The following is a 23,774-nucleotide window of genomic DNA, read 5'->3' on the forward strand; positions in this document are numbered from 1 at the left end:
AGTGGGATTTTTCTTATGATTTTCTCATGATGAAATTAGGGTTACTGAGTTTTTGAGAGAAAAACCACAGAGATATAAAGTGCCATTTTCATCACAGCATATCAAAGGCCATACTATTAACATGACTTATCATTGTTGATGTGAACCTTGATCACTTGGCTGAGGTAGTGTTTGTCATGTTTTAGTACTGTGAAGTAACTATCTACCCTCTCCCTCTTTCCATACTGTAGTCTTTGAAAGGAAGTCATTACGTGGAGCCCATATTTGAGGAGTGGAAAGGTTGTGCTACCTCTGTAAGGGGAAATATCTACATCATTTATTTGGAATTCTTTTGCTCCCTAGATTTGTCTCTCCTCTCTTATTTATTTATTTAATGGTTTATTTATATTAGTATGGACTCGTGAATTTAGTTCATACTCTGGATTATATAGTCTAATACTACTTAATTTTCTGCTTAAGTTGTTACAACTGTGTCCATTGTGAGCTGTCAGTTGGTTTTCTGTGTCCCTTTGACATGCCCCTTATTGTGGGTTTGTTTTTGTTGTTGTTGTTGTTTATTTTTGTTTTGAGCACTTATTTTTTTAGGACTGCAAGATGCTCCAGGCTCATTTTAAATATTTCTTGCCTACTCCTCAGATCAGTCATTTTTCTAAGGAGTCCTGATTACTTTTAATGGAGAATATTATTAGAAACAAGATCTTGGTGCTGCTGGGTGAGCTCATTGCTACTTGGATGGTATCTTTCTTTTTGAATCACTGATTTGTTGTGATACCATACTTTTTCTGACATAGAAAGCAGTATAGTGTAATAGTTAAGAAAAAGGCCTCCAGAGGATTGGGTTGATTTTGGTTGCACTTCTCACACCCAACCAAATGTATAAACCTGAGCAAGTTGATCTCTCTACACTAAAGTAGCCATATCTCTAATAATGCAGAATATAATAAGTTGCTCATAGAGTGTCTAAGGATTAAATGAGGTAGTGCCCATAAATCATTTAGCATGACACATAGCATTCATTAAGCACTTACTCATTTTCCTCATATTAATATTTTCATCTTCCTTTTTGGTTGTTCTCTTTCAGTCTACTCTCCTAGCTCTTCATTTTCTAAATGTTTGCCTTCTATGGGGTTTTGTCTTGGGGTTTCTTCTTATTTTGTTCATTCTCCCTGTGCAATTTTATCTGTTCTCACTGCTTTAGTTATCATTTGCTTTGTATATGTACTATTCTCAAATCTATATCTCTGACCCAAACTTTGTCTTGAGTTGTTACATATCCAGCTGCTTATTGATAGCTTCATTTGAGCAACTTCTCTGTATCTCATACTCTCTCTGTCCAGAATTAAGTGATTATTTCACCCACTCAAAACTTTTTCTCCCCTTTTCCTTATCTGACTGAAAAGTAGTACCATTCACCCTTTGCCCAAACCAGGCACGGAGGCCTCATCTTTGATTCCTTTTTCTTTCTGCTTCCAGTCAGATCATTTATAAGGCTTGTTCGTTCTGCATCCTCAATCTCTCAGCCCTCCCCATGCATTTTCTCCATCTCTGTTGCTACTATCTTAGTTCAGACTACTAGAAACTCTTTCCTGGATTACTGTAACTGCTGTATTACTTCCAGATTTCTTTGTTTCATTTACTGTAGTATAGCTCTCACAAACACAAATCTGAACAGTCTTTCCATGATAAAAAACCTAGGTTAGTAGTTCCTTATTGCCCTCAAGATAAAGTCCAAGTGATGATTTGAAAGAGCCTTGGGGCGCCTAGCTGGCTCCATCAGTAGAGCACATGACTCTTGATCTCAGGGTTGTAAGTTTGAGTCCCACATTGGGTGTATAGATTGGTTAAAAATAAAATTAAAAAAAAAATTAAAAACCCTTCATGATATGGTTGTTGGTTTCAACTTTAGCCTTATCTTAGATGCCTCTTCTTCTGCCATATTGAACTACATTCTCTGTCTTCACTTTCTGTCTCTGTCCTTGCTCTTCTTTAGACCCTTCTCTATGCCTGGAATGCCGTGATTCCTGACATGGTCCTCCATTCCACTCCTGATACATATTTCACTGGGCTAATTTCTGTTTATTACTCACCTTGAAGTTTAGGCCCGTAAGCCTTTAATACTCTTTCCTTATCCCTACTGTAGCATTTATCACACTGTACTTTAACTGGTTTACTCTCCCCTGACTCTGTAAGGCCAAAGACTTCATCTTAATTAATCATTGTGTCTCTGGGTGCTCGCTTCGGCAGCACATATACTAAAATCATTGTGTCTCTGGGACAGGTATTTCAAAGTATCTGTCCCAAACTAGGAGCGTTATTGAAGGAATGTATGTCCTTACTGTCTGTAATTCCTTTAGCCACTGGGCAAATTCCTTTTTGCTCTTTAAAAATCTAGCTGACCACAAATTCCTCTGTAGTTCTTTGTTACTGTGCCTCCTTTGCGTTAACCTTTGGAGCCTGTACATACTTTATTATTGTCCTTATCACATTATATTTTATTTCTTTATAGCTTGCCCTTTTCTTTTGCTAAACTCTGAGATTCTTGAGGATAGGGTGCTTTTTCCTGTTTTTGTCTTCATAGTCTAGCTTGGTGTGTAGCACAGTTATATTCAGTAGATATTGAAGTACAGGAGTTTGTTTTGCCATATGTTTCCAGACTTTTAATATAACTATTTATCTAATCTTTGAAAAATGTATAAAGAAGGAACTTAAAACTTTTTGAAAAAAATGTTAAGGACTTTAGTGAATAAGGTTTCTGAGCTTTTTTTCTTTGGACACATGTTTAAGAGTTGGAGGTTTAAAAGTTACATAATTAAAATAAGAACAGACCTGAAGATAATTATATTCAGTTATAACCAGGGGAGTAGTAGAGGAATCAATAGTAGTTGAGTATTTGTATGTCCTTGTTATAAATCATGTAATTGTGCATTACTTAGAAAAATGGAAGGTAAAATACTATAACATAGAGCTTCATAATGTCTGGTGTTGAAAGTCGTCATTATCTTTGGTGAAGATCAAGGATCTCTCTGTTATCTGAGATGCACATGCTAGTGGGTGGTCTGTACGTTTGAATATTTCTGGCATGTGGAAAGAGGCCATACTTGCCTACAAGCTATATAGAGTCCTCTGGGAAGCTGCCTGATGAGCAGCTGTCAGGGGGGTTGTGCTTGTGGGATGAATTGCTCACGTCTGTGCAGGTGAGTGAGGTCTGCCATATATCCTCCACTTGTTCCTTTGTAATCTCAGCAGAGCAGTTCCACTTTGCCAGCTCCTTCATTTGCTTGCACATCAAATTTAAAAGATGGGTATCTTATATATGACTGTCAGTTCTGCACCATCCAAGAGATTGCAGTAATCCGTGGCTATTAATATTATAACCTATTAAAATCAATTCAGCAACTCCAAAGAGGGAAACACTGAATAACCAAAAAGATTCCTCCTGTGGAAGCAGACGTAATGGAAAAGATTAGAGAAAGCTGTGATAGAAAAGGGAATGAAAACTCTCAAGAGAATGCAGTTGCAACATAGAAAAAGTTGCTTTGGAACTAAAAACATATTCAGAATTCTTAAATCTAAGAGAGATTAAAAATAAGAAATGACCAAAGATGTACAATGAGCAGAACAGTATTGATATCAAATAAAATATACTGAGAGCCTCAAGGCTTTAAAGGGACAAAGAGGACTACTGTGTAGTGATATAAGGGAACAATCAAACCAACACTCCAATTTTTAGAGAATAGGTAAAACTTAGGAATAAACAGTCCCAGAAAAAGAAACACTAATGGAAATTATACAAATGAAAAGGTACTCCACCTCATTCATAAAACTTATAATTTAAAAGTACACTGAGTACCACTTTCCATTCCATAAGATTGGCAAGTATTAAGACATTTGATAAAACACTGTGTCAAGGGTGTAGGGTAATATATGCGCTCTTATACTGCTGGTAGGAGCTTAAATTAGTGCAGCCATTATGGGAAGCAATTTTACAATAATCATTTACATTTCTTATAACCCAGCAGTCCTAATTTTAGGAACTGGTTGTACTGATGTGCTGTCAGATTTGGAAAGTGAAGCTTAATCTTTGCAGTATTATATGTAATAGCAAAATACTTGAAACAGTTCATCAGTAAGATTTGATTAGTGTTCGATACATACAATGGAATAGCATGTAGATATAAAATTGCAAATAAGAATGCTATATACAAGTATTATAGATCTAAAAGCCACATTAAGGTTACAAAAGTGCAGATGAACTTCCTATGTATATAATCATTTGTTTAAAAAGATGCCACGTACAGGGGCACCTGAATGGCTCAATAGGTTAAGCCTCTGCCTTTGGCTCAGGTCATGATCTCGGGGTCCTAGGATCGAGCCCCGCATCGGCTCTCTGCTCAGCAGGGAGCCTTCTTCCCCCTCTCTCTCTGCCTGCTTGTGATCTCCCCGCATCGGCTCTCTGCTCAGCGGGGAGCCTTCTTCCCCCTCTCTCTGCCTGCTTGTGATCTCTCTCTTGGTCAAATAAATAAATGAAATCTTAAAAAAAAAAAAAAAAGATGCAACCTACAAACACATAATGTTTCTTGTAGGGATACACAAAGACTTGATGTTCCTTATCTGGTGGTAGAGAAACCATAACTGTCACAAAGAAGTTTTTAATTTTAATGAAGTCCGGCTTACCAGTTTTTTCTTTCAGGGTTCATACTTTTTGGTGTGTGTCTAAGAAGTCATTACCAGAGGTGGCTGGCTGGCTCAGTTGGTAGAGCATGTGACTCTTGATCTCAGAGTAGTGAGTTCAAGCCCCTCATTGGGTGTAGAGATTACTTTAAAAAAAGTCATCACCAGGGACGCCTGGGTGGCTCAGTGGGTTAAGCCGCTGCTTTCGGCTCAGGTCATGATCTCAGGGTACTGGGATCGAGTCCCACATCGGGCTCTCTGCTCAGCAGGGAGCCTGCTTCCTCCTCTCTCTCTCTCTCTGCCTGCCTCTCTGCCTACTTGTAATCTCTCTCTGTCAAATAAATAAATAAAATCTTTAAAAAAAAAAAAAAGTCATCACCAAATCCAAGGCACTTAGACTTTCTCCTATTTTTTTAAAAGATTTTTTATTTATTAATTTATTTGACAAGGAGAGCGATAGTGAGAGAGGGAACACAAGCAGGGGGTGTGGAAGAGGGAGAAGCAGGCTTCCTGCCGAGCAGAGATCCTGATGTGGGACTCAGTCTCAGCACCCAGGGATTGCGACCTGAGCTGAAGGCAGACTCCTAACCATCTGAGCCACCCAGGTGCCCCTCTCCTATTTTTCTTCTAGGGGTTTTGCTGTTTACATTTGGGTCAGTGATCCATTTTGAGTTGTTTTTGATACAGGTATAAGATTTATGTCTAGTTTTTGTTTTTGTTTTTGCATGTAGATCTCTAGTTGTTCTAGTCTCATTTGTTGAAAAGCCTGTCCTTTCTCACTGAATTGCCTTTGTACATGAGCTGAATATTTTTGTGTAGGTCTGTTTCTGTGCTCTTCGTTCTGTTGTATTGATCTATTTTCCTCTTCTTTTGCTGATACCACATTGTCTTCATTACTGTGGATTTATAGTGGTCTTAAAATTGGGTAGGGTTGGTTCTCCATTTTTTTTTTTTAATGATTTTATTTATTTGACAGAGAGAGAGAGACAGCCAGAGAGGGAACACAAGCAGGAGGAGTGGGAGAGGGAGAAGCAGGCTCCCTGCCAAGCAGGGAACCCTGATTCGGGGCTCCATCCCAGGACTCTGGGACCATGACCTGAGCCAAAGGCAGACACTTAACTACTGAGCCACCAAGGTGCCCCTCCATCTTCTCCTCTTTGCTATTGTATTGGCTGTTCTGAGTCTTTTGCCTTTTCATGTAAGTTTTATTTTATTTTTTAATTTTTAAGATTTTATTTATTTATTAGAAAGAGCATGTAGGAGCAGGGGAGAGGGGCAGCAGAAGAGAGAGAGGCTGCTCAGGGAGCATATGACACAGGGCTCGATCCCAGGACCCCAAGATCATTACCTGCCTGAGCTGAAGGCAGGCACTTAATTGACTGAGCCACCCAGACACCCACATGTAATTTTTTTTTTTTTAAGATTTTATTTATCTGACAGAGAAAAAGATCACAAGTAGGCAGAGAGGCAGACAGAGAGAGAAAGCACAGGAAGCAGGCTCCCTGCAGAGTAGAGAGCCTGAAGTGGGGCTTGATCCCAGGATGCTGAGCTCATGACCTGAGCCAAAGGCAGAGGCTTAACACATTGAGCTACCCAGGTACACCACCCCATGTCAATTTTATTATTTTTTAAATTTTTTCCCCCATTGTGAATTTTAAAATTAGTTTGTTGATAATCCACAAAATAACTTATTGGGATTTTGACTGAGTATGTACTGAATCTGTACATAGAATAACTGACATCTTAACAGTATTGATTTTTCCTATCCCTGAAAATGTACTATCTCTCCATTAATTAGATCTTTAATTTCTTTCATCAGAGTTGTGTGGTTTCCACTTACAGCTCTTACACATATTTATTGGCTATATACTTAAGTATTTCATTTTTTGGTGCTAATATAAATGGCCTTGTGTTTTTACTTTCAAATTCCAATGATTCATTGCTGGTATATAAGAAAGCAGTTGAATTTTATATATTAACCTTGTATCCTACAACTTTGCCATAATCACTTACTAGTTTGAGGGTTTTTTTTAAATTGCAAATGGTATTTTTAATTTCAATTTCCAGTTCCCTGCTAGTATGTAGACATACAGTTGGTTTTTGTATTTTGATCTTACAGCCTACTTCCTTGTGTGACTCAATTCTAGTAAGTCTTTTTTAAATTCCTTAGGATTTTTTCTTTTTTGGTAAGTTTTTATTGCAATTCCAATTAGTTAACATACAGTGTAATATTAGTGTCAAGGTGTATAGTATTGTGACTCAGCACTTCTAGGCAACACCAGTGCTCATCACAAGTGCCCTCCTCAATCCCCATCCACTGTTTAACGCCCCCCTCCTTTCCCTCTGGTAACCAGCGGTTTGTTCTCTGTAGTTCATTTTGTGGTTTGCTTCTCTCTTCTTTTTTCCCTTTGCTCATTTGTTTTGTATTTTAAATTCCACACATGAGTGAAATCATATGGTATTGGTCTTTCTCTGACTGATTTATTTCATTTAGCATAATACTTTCTAGCTCCCTCCATGTCATTGTAAATGGCAAGATTTCATTCTTTTTATGACTAATATTCCATTGTATATATGTGTATTACATCTTCTTATCCATTCATCAGTTGATGGACACTTGGGCTGTTTTCATAATTTGGCTATTGTAGATAATGCTGCTATAAACATCAGCCTGTATCCCCTTGATTTAGTATTTTTTGTTTCTTTGGGCAAATACCTAGTAGTGCTATTGGTGGACTGTAGAATAGTTCTGTTTTTAACCTTTTTGAGGACCCTCCATACTGTTTTCCACAGTGGCTGCTCTAGTTTGCAGTCTCACCAACAGTGCAGGAAGATTTCCCCGTATCTTCACCAACACCTTGTTTCTTGTGTTGTGGATTTGGGCCCTTCTGAAACGTGTGAAGTGATATCTTGTGGTTTTGATTTGCATTTCCCTGATGATAAGTGATAATGAGCATCTTTTCATGTATCTGTTGGTCATCTGTTATGTCTTCTTAGGAGAAATGTCTGTTCATGTGTTCTGCCTGTTTTTTAATTGGGTTATTCATTTGGGGGGTGTTGAATTTTATAGGTTCTTTATATATTTTGGATACTAACCTTTTATCGAATATATCATTTGCAAATATCTTCTCCCATTCTGTAGGTTGCCTTTTAGTTTTGTTGTTTACTTTATTGTGCAGAACCTTTTTATTTTGATGTAGTCCCAGTAGTTTATTTTTGCTTTTGCTTCCCTTGCTCAGGAGACATCTACAAAGAAGTTACTTTGGACAGTGTCAAAGAAGTTACTGCCTGTGCTGTCTTCTGGGATTTTTATGGTTTCAGGTCTCCCATTTTAGATTTTTAATCTAAATTTTGAGAGTTAAAAAAAATTTTTTTTTTTTTAATTTAAATTCAAGTAGTTAACGTGTTACTGGTTTCAGAGGTAGAGGTCAGTGTAAATTTTGAGTTTATTTTTGTGTATGGTGTAAGAAAGTGGTCCAGTTTCATTCTTTTGCATGTTGCTGTCCAGTTTTCCCAACACATTTGGAGACATTCTTTTTCCCATTGTATATTCTCGCTTTGTCGATGTGTCTCTTTTTGTGCCAGTACCATTCTGTTTTGATTACTACAACTCCATAATCTAACTTGAAGTCTGGATAAATTCCTTAGAATTTTCTGCATATACTGTCATGTCATCTGCGATTAAAGACAGTTTTATTTTTCCTTTCCAGTTTGAATTTCTTTTTCTTTCCTGATACCACTGATTAGGGCTTCCAGTTCAAAGTTGAATAGAAATGGTGAGAGCAGAAATCCTTGCCTTGTTTCTGATCTTAGGAGGAAAGAAAGCATCAAGTCTGTGTTAATAGCTATGATGTTAGCTATAGAATTTTCATAGCTGCTTTCTATCTGGTTGAGTAAGTTTCCCTTCTAATCTTAGTTTTCTGAGTGTTCTGATCATGAACAGTTGTTGAAGCTTGTTAATTGTTTTTTTTCTGTACCAGCACAATGATTAAATGGTGGAGTATTTTTAGCCTATGAGTATGGTGAATTATATTGATTGATGTTTACATTTCACAAAAACTTGGAATTTCCTGGATGAATACCACTTAATTATGAGAGAAACTTATAAATTCTCCATTTGGAGAGTATTGTTGCTTAGAACCTGTACTATACTATTTTTAATCCTTTCTAAGCTAGAGATGATTCTGGGATCCCTGAGTAGCAGCAGGGAACCAGCTAAGGTTAGAGTATATATATTTATAGTGAAACTAATTGTTTTAGGCTTTGTAACATTTTTTTTTAAGACTTTTATTTATTTATTTGACAGAGAAAGATCAGAAGTAGGCAGAGAGGCAGGCAGAGAGAGAGAGAGGGAAGCAGACTCCCTGCCAAGCGGAGAGCCCGATGCGGGACTCGATCCCAGGACCCTGAGATCATGACCTGAGTGGAAGGCAGCAGCTTAACCCCCTGAGCCACCCAGGTGCCCCGGCTTTGTAACATTTTTGAACAGATCTTTACAACCTGGAAACAGCAATAAAGGCATTTGTGGGCTAAGCAGTAGGAACAGAAGGAATTCACAGTTCTATCAAGAGTGCTGCTGGAATGGCTCCCTGGAGGGACCATAATAGAGCATTTCTGTCAAGAAGAGAACCTTAACTTTCTTTTTTTTTTTTTTTTAATTTTAATTCAATTAGCCAACATAGAGTATATTATTAATTTCAGATATAGAGTTGAACTGTTACTTTCTCAATGAGAAAATATTTAAAAGGAGTTGGAAAGGTGAAAAAGGTAGGGAATTAGTGTTAAAGATTCAGTGTTCAAAATCTTAAAAATAAATTAGCTCATATAATTTAAACTTGTATGTTTAATTTAAAAGGCTGCTAGTGTTTTCCCATATTCTCTTTGTCAGATTTTACTTCACTATTTAAGTCCTAAAATAACTAGTAAGCTTTTGTTTTATTTTATATTACTTGAAACAGTAGGTATAAGCAACATTTAGTTGCTATTTCTATACAGATTCTTTGGCAGGCTTCTGAATCTAAGGTCATGTTAGGGTGAGTTTGGCCTCTCTTACTGTGCAAGACTTAATAAGAGATTGTATTTTAATAAACACAGTGAATGGTTCTGGCTTTGCCTTTAGAATCTGGGTTTGGTTTCAGGATATTTAAAAATATCTTAATGATCTGAAAAATAGAAGCTATTCCATTCTACAAATAGTTTTATTGACCTGCTCATTCTAGTAGCTTGCTTTTCTGGAAGGACCTGTGCCGTTTCTCTCTCGTATTTTTTTCCTGTGTTTGTCTACAAGATATGTTTTAGTAAATAAAACTAAATAGTAGTGTTAGGTTACCATAATAAATAACTAAATGCTAGAAATAATAAGAATTATCTTTTAGAAAAAAATATAAAGAGTTCCTGATTTAAAACAACAAAAAAAGAAAAAATTAAAGTACTTTTAAATAGGCTGTGGTTACCACATCTTTTATCTTCCTGTTAACTGCTTTCACAATGTATATTGTGGTTAGGTAGAATTACATCACTTTGCTCTGTTTTTTTATTGCATGTTGTAGATTTATAAATAGCTTTAATAATGCAATATGTTATTCCTGAGTCACAATAAAGTGACTTTTTTCATTTTTAATATAAATTTTTATTTTTTAATCTCTATTCTGATAGTTCATATAAATTACTTTATTATATATTTTTTTAAGATTTTATTTATTTACTTGAGGGAGAAAGAGAGGTGAGCAGAGGGAGAGGGAGAAGCAGGCATCCCCTCTGAGCAGGGAGCCTGATGAGAGGCTTGATCCCAGGACACTAAGATCATGACCTGAGCCAAAGGCAGACAGACACTTAACTGACTAAACCACCCAGGGCCCACTAAATTGCTTTATTTGAAAAGTATGATGGTGATACCTGATTTTATAGTTCTTGAAATAATTGTTTTTTATTGAAAGGATGATAAACTTAAATTCTTCTTTTTGGAGGAAAGGATGTCTGCAAACTTGTTTCTTTACTTGTTTCTTTATTTTAATACTCACTTTTCAGTGAATCGCCTTATAACTCAATTGGCAGAGTACTGTTGAAATTAAAAGATCTTTATGTGATTTCTTATTTAATTAGTGTTTTGAAAAATGGAGTTGATCTGATTGTTTTGTTTCCTTTTCCCATGTGGTCCATTGTTATTTTCACAGAAGAAAACCTTTCCACATATTTAACTTCAGCTAACCATCTTGCTTACTTTTAGTAACAACTAAACTGGCAGGACTCAATCTACGACCCTGGGATCATGATCCAAGCCGAAAGCAGATGCTTAACCAACTGAGCCACCCAGGTGCCCCCCAACATAGTGTTTTTAAATTAAATCTAGCAATTTAAATACCACATGTAGGGGCACCTGGGTGGCTCTGTTGGTTAAGAATCTACTTTTGGCTCAGGGCATGATCTCAGGGTCCTGGGATCAAGCCCTGCATTAGGCTCCCTGCTCCGCAGGAAACTTGCTTCTCCTTCTCCCACTACCTTGTTATGCTTATGTTCCCTCTCTTGTTCTCTGTCAAAAAATAAGTAAAATCTATTTTTAAAAATTTAAAGATCAAATGTTTATTGTTCAGGAAAATATTAAATTACCTTATTCTGATATTTAACCTGGTTTCTCCTCCTCTTATTTTTTTTTTACCCACTCCCTCCCTCTCTTCTTTTTTATAAATTACATAGTGAATAAAAATGGTTGCTGAAATATTTTTTTTTAAGTTGTATCTGTCTTGGCTTTTAATAGCATAGATTTATTCTTGTCTATTTTTATGCTTTATATATAGAATCCTATGGTATTTTTTCTTTTGTGACTACCTTTCCTGCTGAACGTTATGTTTGTGAGATTCATCCATATTGTATGTAGTTGTAGTTGATAATTTTCTCATTATTTTATAATATTACACTGTGTGAATAAATCATAATTTATTCATTCTAATGTTATTGGGTATTTGGATAGTTTTCTGTTTGGGGATATTACAGTTAATGATCTTATGAACATTCTAGTCCATGTCCTTTGGTGAACATATACACACATTTCTCTAGGGGATATACCTAGGATTGGAATTGTTTGGTTAGACTATACATTTGCTCAACTTTAGTAGATACTTCCAGTCTACTTTTTCCAAAGTGATAATACCAATTTACACTGCTACTAGCAGTATATAAGGATTCCCTATTGCTCATATTCTTGCTAATACTTGGTATTTCTTAATCTTTTTCCTTATACTCATTCTGGTGGGTATGTAGTGGTAATGTAGTTTTAATTTACATTTCCCTGATGATTAATGCGGTAAAGAATCTTTTCCATAGTTTGGTTATGAGTTATAATAAAACATTGTTGTAGTATACAGTTCTGTATCAGATACATTTTGTTTCATTCCAGGAAGCTGAGTACTTTACAAGCATTGCATGCATTTAAAGGATATTATAACAAGTCAAGTCCATGGATGTGGATTTTAAAATAGCATACATTTAATACTTAAAGTAAGACTGAAATACTAATATAATATCCTGTAACATAACATCTAATGAAATTTGGTTTGAATTTGTCAAGTATATTTTTATAATTGAATTTTATTTCTGTATGACTTCAGTTATAAAATTGAAGATAATGTTTTTTGGCAAAAAGAAATAAGTAGGTTGATAGACTTTGTTGGCTGTTGTAATAAGAAACATCACTAGATTCAAATAAAATATAAAGTACTACACAGATTTTTATATTACTTTAGAGCTTTGATAACTTTGAAATATTCTGTGTGTTGTTTTTTTAAAAAGATTATTTGTTTATTTATTTGCGAGGACATGAGAGAGAGAGTATGAGCAGGTTAGAGGGCAGAGGGAGAGGGAGAGGGAGAAGCAGACTCCTTGTGGAGCCAGGATCCTGATGCAGGACTTGATCCCTGGACTCTGGGCTCATGATCCGAGCTGAAGGCAGATGCTTAATCGTCTAAGCCACCTGGGAGCCTGAAATGTTTTTTTTTTTTTTCTTTAAATCTTAACATTTTTATTTTCTTTCCATTTTATCTACAAATACCCTCTTCGTAACTCTATGTGTGTAATTCTTGGAAGTGATTTCCTTCTTCCTGTTGTCAGAATCCTTAGCAAAAGGTGGAAAGCACAAAACAATTCAGAACCTCTCCACCAAAACAGTTATGTGTGTGTGTATATAATTTTATTTACATCTTTATCTAATTTATTTTTAAGGTATACTGTAATTAATGTAACTTGATATAAATATAATTTTATTAACCTCATTGGTATTTTAAGATTATATTGTAATGGCAGGCTCTTGAGAACAAAGTAGGACTTGGCCCTAGCATAGTACCTGACGTATAGGGGCTTAATATTTGTTTGTTGAATGGATGAAACAACGACAAAATTCTACTGTCAAACTTTTCTTTTTTCAGGTTTTCTGGGGGTTTCCACTTGTCTCCTCCCCTCCAATTTTGCCTCCCTAGTTTGTAAAGGAGCATTTAAAGGGGAATAAGAGAAAGTTGTTCTCTCACAAAGTTGTGAAATTTTTCAAAGTGGAACTTTCTCTTAAGATAATCAGTGAAATAAGAAATTCTACAATATATATTGATTATTTACAAACAAAGAGAACTAGAAAAAAAATGGTGTTTTATGAGGAAGAAAATAAAAGAATCTCCAAATATGAGGAAAGAGAACTGTAAGCAGGGAGCTTAGAAACAATGAAACTGTGTCTGGGTTGCATCTGTTATCCTGGATGATATTAATGAATTATATGTTGGATGTTTTTTTCTCAGCCTTTTCCTTTTCTGGGTCACAAAATTTTATAGCGTACTGTTGAGTTAAAAAGGCAGCTAATCCTCTAGAAATTGTTGATTGTTTTGCTGGCCAGTTTTTAAAGCTTTCCTTGATTTTTGGTTCCAGATCTTTAGACCTCACTATGAACCAACAACAAGTCTTAGGAATCATGGATACAGTCATTGGCAAATCTTAACCGGATGTGTTAGCATGGCTATAGAGAAAATGCATGGGACTTAGGCCTGATACTTCAGGGTTTTGTTTAATATGTGTATCAATTTTATATAATCAAAGCAAATATAGAAAATTGCTACTGAATTTGGAGAAAAATAGCTGAATAACCATTGTTTTATTCTATAATACCAGATACTTGAATTCAGAGATAGTCTAGATTTTATTTTCTTTCATTACTGTGTTCTCTTTTAATATCTAGATTGTATACCAAGGCAAATTTTAAATGAATTGGATATTTAAAAAATAGAATACTTAAAAATGTTAACTGACACAGAAATTCCTAGAAAACACAGGTTAGATCAGGCTTTACTTAAATCAGTGAATTAACTATCCTGAAGATGTAAGTCCTTTAAGGCAATATCCTTATTTCAGTTTCTATGAAAATTGAATTGGGGATCTTTTAAAATGATTGTGAATGTTTTGTAGGCCATGAGGAGAGAAGAGTGATATCTGATATATCTGGAACACAAACCTTAAAGGATTCTAACATAAGCTCATACTAAGCTTGTTGGTATTGAAGTGGCCTGGGGGAAAATATATCATACTAGCATGAACTCTGAGATGATTTGGATAGGAAACCCTAATTATAAAGCCAAGGGCTGAGTCTAGGGGCTGTGATCAAAGAAAACTTCCAGCATCTATCTCCCTGCAGTCTTATTTAGTTCTATACTATTACCCACTCCCTTTTAATCCATCCTGTATTTTGGAGAAAAAAAAGAAATGTTTTTCTCTGACATATTTCTGTTCACTTTAGATGGTTGGAATGAAATCACTTAAGCTTAATCTATTGAAATAAAATAATTTATGGAATTTATGACACTAAAATTGTTTCATCAAAGTACTCTTACAAATTCTGGATTATTTGTTTAACCACAGTTCACAGCTCTTCACTTGTACACTATCCTTAAGTTTCAGAAATTCCCTTCTGGATGGGAGAGTCAAAGCAACCACCCAGGAACAGATTATTTTCCTGATTGGGAGAGCAGTATTAATTCTTAACACACACGAAATCAAGCTGAGAACCACAGCTAATCCGAGACTTGGAGTATTTCTTAGCTTTGTTAATTTACTGTATTATTTTACTTACCTTTCTGTTTTTATGCAATTTTCTCAAGTGACTGAGCTGAACTCAGAGAAATATTCTTGTTTTGTTTTGTTCTTTTAGAAAGATCTTATTTTGTTCCAGAAAGGCTATGCTGTCCTTAATGAACTTTTGTTATGCTGGGGTGGCCATGGAAATACACCAAATGGTGTATTTTCCTGCTGGTGGGAGGTGTGAGTGAGTGACAGCCACAGCTGTGGTGCCTCTGGTCCACCACCTCATCCTTGCTGAAGCTACCCATCCTAACTGTGGCTGTTCTCAGCAGTGGGTGGGCATGATGCTGTACCAGTGCAGGCCCATTATTTCGGGGTGCAGAACTCCTCTGCTGGGCACAACATTACTTACCTATCACCACATAACAAGTTATCCTAAAACCTGACAGTTAAAAACAACAAACATTTTGCATCTCACACAGTTTCTGAGGGTCAGAAGTGGCTTACCTAGGTGATTCTGCCTCAGGGTCTCTCATGTATTGTATCCAAGCTGTTGAGCGGGGCTGTAGTCTTCTGAGGGCTGGACTATGGAGCGGAGAAGGGTATTGAGTGTGAAAAGTTTTTCACATAAACATCCTGAAAATCTCCACTTATCTTAAACCTCATTTCCAGATCATTGTGCAAATTTCCTTTCTTGGTGTACACACACTGCCACATAAGTACATTTCACAGTCTGGCTCCCAAGCACCTCCAGTACTCAGTCAAGCAAAATCACCTGGAGGCATTTTAAAAGTCAGTGTATGTCTGGAAGATGTACTTCTTTTTTTTTTTTTTTTTTTAAGATTTTATTTATTTATTTGACAGAGAGAGAGATCACAAGTAGGCAGAGAGGCAAGCAGAGAGAGAAAGGAGGAAGCAGGCTCTCTGCCGAGCAGACAGCCCAATGTGGGGCTTGATCCCAGGACCCTGAGATCATGACTCACGCTGAAGGCAGAGGCTTTATCCACTGAGTCATTCAGGTGCCCCTGTAAGAGATACTTGTAAAAGGTGTCTTACTACATGACTCTTGGTAAGAGCCTCCAGTTCTTCCTTGGCTGCTGTTAGGAGGTTTCAGATCCTTGCCATGCAGTGTCTTTATAGGCCAACAATGGATAAACATTTTCTGGGTCCAGATTTGTTGGGACAAGTAATAAGTTTTTGTCTTAAATATCTCCTGTGAGGCACTTTTCCAACTATCATCCCCACCTAGGGCTTCCAGATGTAGCAAATGAAAATATAGGACAATATTTGGGACATACTTACATGGCAACAGTATTCATTGTTTATTTGAAATTCAAGTTTAACTGGATGTCCTGTCATCCTGCTTCATCTTCTCTGGGTTTAGTTGTCATATGTCTGCCCCTGTGGCCCTCTGTGCTATCCTGTTTCTGCATTACTTGTGCTATATTGAAATTGTCCATTTAGTTGTCAGTGTCTTCCCATTAGGGTAAATCTTCCCAACAGGTAGGAACTGTGTCTTACTTATTTTATGCACTGTTGAATCCCCAGTGCCAAGCACTGGCTTGACCTTTATAGGTACTCAATAAATTTGTGTGGGCTATTCAGAGAATGAAAACACCTGGTCTTACGATTGCATGCGCTTTTCTCCTTCATCTTTTCTTCCTCTTCATTATCATCTTTATCAAGATGAATATCAGGGAATGCTGATACAGTGAAAGGGCTAGGAATACCAAGATTTAGAAACTTGCTTTATCACTTTTAGTTTCTTCAGGAGATTTCTTACCTTACTACAGCCTCACATTCACTGGGATTGCTGATTGTACCACTCCACTGTCCCTAACACTCTTTCTGCACTTTACCCCAGTGCTTTTCAGTTTAACGAATAAGAATAAGGGATTTCATGTAGATTAAATGACTTAACACAGGTTACCCCAGGGAGTCAGCTGGGATTTGAACCCAGGTATCCTGAATCTCTTGTGATATGTATGCTGCATTCTATTTGTTTTATTGAATGAGAATTACACAGTCTGTGCATTGATCTACAAAGGTGTGGTTGTATTGTGAACTGCTCTGCAGAGATATACAATAACCCTTATGGTAGAAGGGTTTGTAGTTGTTTTAGGGATATGAGAGGAGATACCTAAAGAACAAAAGGTAGTTAAAAGTCAGTTAATTAAATAACCACAAAAAAGCTACTGAAAATCAGAATTATTTTTAGCTATATCAAATAATCGGGATACTTCGTTAATATCCTTTGTACCTGCATGCCTGTACTTAGGATAATGCTTTTGAGATTTATTCATGTTGTGTGTATTAGTAATTCTTTGTTGTTGTTGTTGTTCTTTTTTATTACTGAGTAGCATTCCCTTATATGGGTTTACTGCAGTTCATTTATCCATTCATTAGTTGATGAACATTGGTGTTATTTCCACTTGTGGACTATTATGAATAAAGCTGCTATGAACATCCAAATACAAGCTTATGTGTTGACATAAGTTTTTATTTTTCTAAGGTAAATACCTAGGAATGGAATTGCTGGGTCATCTGGTAAGTGTATGCTTAACTTTTAAAAAATTGCCAAACATGTTTCCTAAAATGCTTATACAAATTGGTATTCCCATCAGCAACTTAAAGGAGCCCTAGTTCCCTGTGTCCTGTCAGCATTTGGTATGGTCTTTTTTCATTTTAGCTATTCACGTGGGCTTATGTGGTATGATAGAGTGGCTTTAATAAGCATTTCCTTAATGATTAAAGTTGTTGTACATCTTTTCATGTGCTTTTTTGCCATCAGCATATCTTCTTTGGTAAGGCAGCTGTTTAAACTTTTTTTTTAAACTGTTTAAACTCTTTGTCCATTGTCCTTTATTGGGTTGTTTGCAATATTATTGTCTTGTTCTGGATACAAGTCCTTTATCAGATATTTACTTTACAAATATTTTCTCCCAGTCTGTAGTTTGCCTTTTTATCTTCTTAACAGAAGATAAAGGCACAAACATGTTTTATATTGTAATCTGTAGTTTATCAATTTAAAAGTTTGTGCTTCTTTACTTTCTAAGGTATCTTTGTCTAAGCCAGAATTACTAAGCTTTCTCCTATATTTTTTCTTGGAGTTTTATAGTTTTTGCTCTTAAATTTATCTGTGATAAGTTTTGAGTTAAATTTTCATGTATGGAGTGAGGTGAGGGGTCAGGTTTATTCTTCTTCCATATGAATAACCAGTCACTATAGCATCATTTACTGATAAGATTGTCTTTTTCTATAGAATTGCATTGTATCTTTGCCAAATAAATAGCAGTTGACTTCTAAGTTGAGGGTCTGTTTCTAGATTCTGTTCAGTTCCATTGATTTAAACGTCTATCTTCATGTCTTCATGTCAGTAACACACTTCTTACTATAGCTTAATAGTTCTCAACAAAGGGTAATTTTGCCCCCCCCCCCCGTTCGACATGTGGCTGTTTCCAGAAATGTTTTTGATTGTTAACAATTGGCAGGTGAAAGATTTGCCTTTGATGGGGTAGAGGTTGGGATGCTGCTGAACACCCTAAAGTGTACTGGCCAGTTCCCCATCACAGATAATTAGCCAGTCCATAATATCAGTAGTACCAACATTGAGACACTCTGTGTACCTGTATAGTAAGTCTTAAAATCAGGAGTGTAAGTCCTCCAGCTTTGTTCTGTTTCAAAGCTTTGTTCTGTTTCTGTTTTGTCTATACTAGGTCTTCCGCATTTTTGTATAAATTGTAGAATCGATATTTGTAAATTTTTATAAAAGTACCTGTTGGGATTTCGATTGGAATTGAGTTGAATCTGTAGGTGAATTTAGAAAGAAATGACATCTTAATATTGAATCTTCCAATTTATAAGCATGGTTTATCTGTCCATTATTTATATTTCTATAGTTTGTCTCACCAAAATGTAATTTCCATTGTATAGACTTTGCACATATTTTGTTAAATTTATTGCTATTTTACATTTTTATGTTACTATAAATTACATCTTTTTATTTCAATCTCTGATTTTTTAATTGCTGGAACGTGGAAGTATAATTGATTTTTGTATATTGATCTTGTTGCCTATGACATTGCCAGTAAACTCACTATAAGTAAAATGTTATAGATTCCATAGATTTCCACATAGCCCAAACTTTTGTTTGTTTAACTTATTCCTTCCTTATTTTTGTGTCTCTTTTCCTTTTTCTCTACTTAATGCCCTAAGAATATTTCAGTGTTGAAGCAGTGAAAATAGATATCATTGTCTTGTTCCTAATCTTAAGGAGAAAGCAGTCAAATTTTTAACCATTGAAATGTGTGATTTTTAGCTATAGGTTCTCAGTAGTTGCCTTGTAGCACATTGAGGAGGTTCCCATTTGTTCCTTGGCTACTGACAGTTGTTACCACCAATGGTTGTTGAATTTTGTCAAATACCTCATCTGTATTAATTAAGATGATAGTGTAGTTTTTCTTTTTTATTCTGTTTGATACATAGTGAATAACACTTTCTTTCTTTCTTTTTTTAATTTTACTGATATTAAGCCAACATTGGATTCCTGGTATAAACTCCAGTTAGGCATGATATATTCTTCTCTTTGTATATTCTTGAATTCAATTTGCTAAAATTTTGTTTAAATTTTTTGGGAGATATTGGTCTGTAATTTATGTTTGGTTTTTTTTGTTTGTTTGTTTGTTTGTTTCTTTATGTTTTTACTTTTTGTCTGAAGTACCATTTGACCTTAGTTAGCACCTTATTTTATCTCAGCACTTACAAGGGATTAACACCCTGAAAGAAGAGGTCAGTTTACTTTTTATAAAAAGTCTGTTGTGTTTTGAAGTGCTATTTGCCAGGAATTGTGCTAAGCTCCTTTTTTTTTTTTTTTTAACGTAATCTCTACACCCAACATAGGGCAGGAACCCACAACCCTAAGATCATGAGTTGCACACTCGACAGACTGAGCCAGCCCAGTGCCCCTGTGCTAATAACTAAGCTCTTTATGTTCATTATTTCATATAATCCTCACAACCTCCTTGCAAGAATAGCACTATTATTGTACCCATTTTAGAGATGAGAAGACTGAAGCTCAGAGCCACTGACTTTCCCAATTGGTAGAGATAGTTCAAATCACATTTTTCAGATTGGAGGTCCGTCTTCTTCTTCTTCTTCTTCTTTTTTAATAGCTTTTTTAAAAAAAGATTCTTATTTATGTATTTCGCAGACAGATCACAAGTGGGCAGAGAGGCAGGCGGCAGGGGGTGGAGGAGCAGGCCCCCCGCCGCTGAGCAGAGAGCCTGATGCGGGGCTCGATCCCAGGATCCCGAGATAGTGACCCAAGCCGAAGGCAGAGGCCCAACCCACTGAGCCACCCAGGCACCCTGGAGGTCACTCTTCTAAACACATTGCTCTATGTTCCAGTCTTTTTCAAGAAATCTTTGATTAACATAGAGCATTATTGACAAGACCAGAAGGAATTTAAAGAACCATATCCCTAAGTAATCTCAATCTACCTCATTATGCTAATTGTTTTTAATATTATTTGTTCACTAACTTGTTTTTTACTTTATTTTGAGAGTGTCTCTGATAATTGGCGTATTAGCTCACCAATTTCTAAGTTTTATCATGTGCACTTTATTGTAGGTGAATTTAAGTATTTCTGATTGGTTGCTACAATGCTTCTGTTTAAACCTTACATCTTTTGGCAGTTTCTAGCTGTTGTTAATTTGGGCTAGAGCTTCCTTGAGAGAAAATAATACTTTTTTTTCCCCTATACTCTATATGCTCACTGATATCAGTATATATACTTCTGTATATGTAAAATTATAGTATGAGAGTTAAGGAAAGCAAGAATAGATCACAAGCTATCTCTTCCACCTATCTGTTGTTCCCAGGTTGCACATGTGCCAGATTATTGTAGGACCTTTTAACCTTAAGAATTCAGCCGTGGTAAGTCTGGGCTTAGAAGGCAGTCAGCTCGTGGGACCCTGCTTAATCTCCTCTGTTATGCTATGATCAAATAGACGAAAATACACAGAGAAGCAGAGTTATAAATGGAATGAGAAACTAGATATACAAATTAAAATGTGCCAGACATTAGGAGGATTTTCTGTCAGTAAAAGTAAAGAGAGATTCCTAAGACAGAATAGCAAGGACAAACAGGAAAAAGGTAGATTTTTCTACCAATTTGTATTGCATACCTACAGCTTAAGGAAATAGGATCTTTGCCAGCTAGAAACTTGGCAGCTACCCGCTGGGTGTTGCAACTGTTATCTGCAGCACCAGGGTTCTTTTTCTCCCTCCCATCTCTCTTATCATTACCTCTCTACTTCCCTTGGTGACCACAGTTCTGTAAAGGAAGAAGTGGACTGGTTTGGGTGCATTTTCAAATGTAAAGGGAATTGTAGTAGGAAGGGGCAGAGAGGAGAAAATCCATGGGGTTGGTATGCATTTTTTCAGGTCCTACTTCAAATAAATACAAACAAAGTATCTTATTTTGGAGAATTTCAAATATGTACAAGAGTGAAAGAGAACAGTTTAATGAACTCTCTTGTACCAGCCACCAGCTTAAACAACTCTTGGTCAGACCCTGCTTTTGATTAGGGAAGAATATGTTCTGTTTCAAAGTATCCAGGATTAAATAGCTAATCCTATACATCACATAACAAGGCAACAGGATCAGAGTCTTCCTTAGTTCTTCAGAGCAAATGGTAAATCAGGGGATCCTTAACCAAGGATCCACAATTGACTTCAAGACATGACCAATTGAATTGGTAAACAAAATTCTGTGTGCTGGAGAAAAAGTTTATAGTTCGAATGGATTCCCAGAGAGATCTTAATCTCCATACTAGATGAGAATCAAGATTCTCTCTCCTGCTCAACACAGATATTTGGCTAGAGTTGTATGAATTAATTTTTTCTCCAGATAAAGAACTGAGAGTTAAAAGTCAAATAATACCTAGGTGGACAGTAACAGAGAGAAACCAACTAGAATTTATATAACTTTTCTCTTAGCAAACATCAAACCTGGTTGGTTTTGTCAACTTTCATATAATTGATAACATTTTTTTTAAAGAATTTGATAACATTTTTAAAAAACCATCATGGGCCTGTTAAGAAACTACAAAATAAAGGAATCTTATACTTAAATCCTAGAGGAAAATCGTACTTGGAAGAAACAAGATATTAGATGATATTTGCTTTCTTCTCAAAGTTATTTAATGAATGTGAAATTATATGTTAAAGACAGCAGATTGACATAGAAGGTAACCAGCCAAGATATCAGCAAAGGTTATACTAATAATAGCTAAATATTTTTGAGTAACAGATAGTGTATAAAACCACTCACAGGGTGCCTGGGTGGCTCAGTTCCTTGACTTCAGCTCAGGTCATGAGCTCAGGGTTGTGAGATTGATCTGTAAGTCAGGCTCCATGCTGGACATGGAGTCTACTTAAGATTCTCTCTCCCTCTCCCTCTCCCTCTGCCCCATCCCCACTCATCCTCTCTCTCACCCTCTCAAATAAATAAATATCCACTCATGAATTAGCTAGTTAAATCTAATTAAATGATTATTCTCAAAGAAATTGAAATAAATAGTTTAAATTACTTCCCCAAGATCACACAACTAAGAGGGAACTCTCATATTTGAATCCATATAGACTGACTCCAGAGCCTGGTGCTAGATGAAATAAGAATGATTACAAGGGATCTTGAATCATTCTTTGTACTTTTCTGCATTTTGAAATTCTTTAAGATTGGGGTGCTGGGTGGCTTAGTCGTTAAGCGTCTGCCTTTGGCTTGGGTCATAATCCCAGGGTCCTAGGATGGAGTCCTGCATCAGGCTCCCTGCTCTGCGGGAAGCCTGCTTCTCCCTCTTCCTCTCCCACTCCCCCAGTTTGTACTCCTCTCTCACTGTCTCTCCTCTGTGGGGAGTCTGCTTGAGATTTGCTCTCCCTCTCCCTCTGCCTCTCCTCCTGCACATGCACACATTCTCTCTCTCTCAAATAAATCTTTTTTAAAAAAGATTTTAGTTTATTTATTTGGCAGACAGATCACAAGTAGGCAGAGAGGCAGGCAGAGAGAGAGGAGGAAGCAGGCTCCCCGATGAGCAGAGAGCCTAATGTGGGGCTCAATCCCAGGACTCTGGGATCATGACTTGAGCCAAAGGCAGAGGCTTTAACCCACTGAGCCACTCAGGCACCCCTCAAATAAATAAATCTTTAAAAAAAAAAACTCATAGAGATGTTGAAATTAAGTATTGCTATTAAAATTCACAGTGAAGGGGTGAAAAGGTAGTGTTGAAAATCTAGTCAGTGATGTGGAAGAGAAGTTAGAGGATGTCTTCTGAAATGCAGCAGTAGAAAAGGATCGAAAGGATGAAAATGACAGGTACAAAGAATAAAGATTCAATGTACAAATAAAACCAGTAGTATTCATAAAGAAAAGAATAATAAATAGAAGAGAAGCAGTAATCAAAGGTGAAATAGAAGACAATATCCTTAAACTTAAGAAAACCAAAGTTTATAGTTTAAAGGCTTTCAGTGATACATGAGTACTAGATGTATTAGGTTGAAAGTTTGAGAAGAAATGAAAGGTATACTGTAAATATCCAGACAAGATTTGAAACGGAGAGTGCTACTAAGGCTGTAAATAAAACTAATCAAAGAGTTTCTGGAACAGTAATTATGTCGTTAGGAAAAAGAAATGTCTACAGTGTTATTAGCAAAGGATAGAATTAAAGGAGATGATATTAAAGAGCAGCAAGAATAATGAAGAGAACGTAATACTGCCTTATCAGTATTTAGAATAAAAATGAATATAATAACATTTACATTTAAAAGACAGAGACTCAGGTTGGGTCAAAAAGCAATATCCAAGACCTACATTACCTGCTTTTTGATGCTAACTGTAAAGGTACAGTAATCAAGATAGTGTAGTGCTTGAGAAAGAATAGATACATAGACCAATGGAGCAGTATATAAGGCCCAGAAATACAGTCAATTGATCTTTGACAAAGGTGGAAAAGCAATTCAACGGAGAAAGGTGAGTCTTTTCAGTATATGAAGCTGGA

General features: G+C 36.2%; 1 protein-coding gene across 5 annotated transcripts in view; it reads left to right on the forward strand.

Moving 5' to 3' along the window:
• TFDP2 (transcription factor Dp-2) overlaps nucleotides 1-23,774 on the forward strand; it is a 177,794-nt gene that overhangs the window by 66,102 nt on the left and 87,918 nt on the right. The window contains exon 3 of one of the 5 annotated variants that reach the window (XM_059391827.1): nucleotides 17,231-17,265. The exons of the other annotated variants lie outside the window; for them this stretch is intronic. The gene's annotated coding sequence lies outside the window, so the exon portion shown is untranslated. The remainder of the gene's footprint in view (nucleotides 1-17,230; nucleotides 17,266-23,774) is intronic. 5 annotated transcript variants of the gene reach the window in all.

The sequence above is a fragment of the Mustela nigripes genome, chromosome 2 (assembly GCF_022355385.1).
Source record: "Mustela nigripes isolate SB6536 chromosome 2, MUSNIG.SB6536, whole genome shotgun sequence".
Lineage (NCBI taxonomy): Eukaryota > Metazoa > Chordata > Mammalia > Carnivora > Mustelidae > Mustela > Mustela nigripes.